Consider the following 265-nt stretch of genomic DNA (forward strand, 5'->3'; position numbering starts at 1 on the left):
GGATGCATTTTATAAACTGAATCCATTCGCCTCGCCACATGGACACAAGTTATGTTTTACTTTCATTAATATCCTTTTTTGCGGCGGCGTTATCTCAAGTCGGTTGCACTTTGTTTTTGTGGAAGATTAGTTGTAATTATAAGTTTGATTATGTTTGCAGTGGCTGGATTATGAGTGTAGCAATTTGAAGTTTGTGTTACGGGTTTCGTGTTGCTTCTGTGGACATGTTGCAGTTGCGTCGAGTTGGGTAATTTAAGTAAATCAT

The 265-nt window shown here is 38.1% G+C and overlaps 1 protein-coding gene across 1 annotated transcript in view; it reads left to right on the forward strand.

Annotated features, from left to right (window-relative positions):
• The window catches only part of LOC119594505 (cell division control protein 42 homolog), a 178,192-nt gene that overhangs the window by 29,062 nt on the left and 148,865 nt on the right, over window positions 1-265 (forward strand). The gene's annotated exons all lie outside the window — the stretch shown is intronic.

This window comes from Penaeus monodon, chromosome 34, assembly GCF_015228065.2.
Source record: "Penaeus monodon isolate SGIC_2016 chromosome 34, NSTDA_Pmon_1, whole genome shotgun sequence".
NCBI classification, from domain to species: Eukaryota; Metazoa; Arthropoda; class Malacostraca; order Decapoda; family Penaeidae; genus Penaeus; species Penaeus monodon.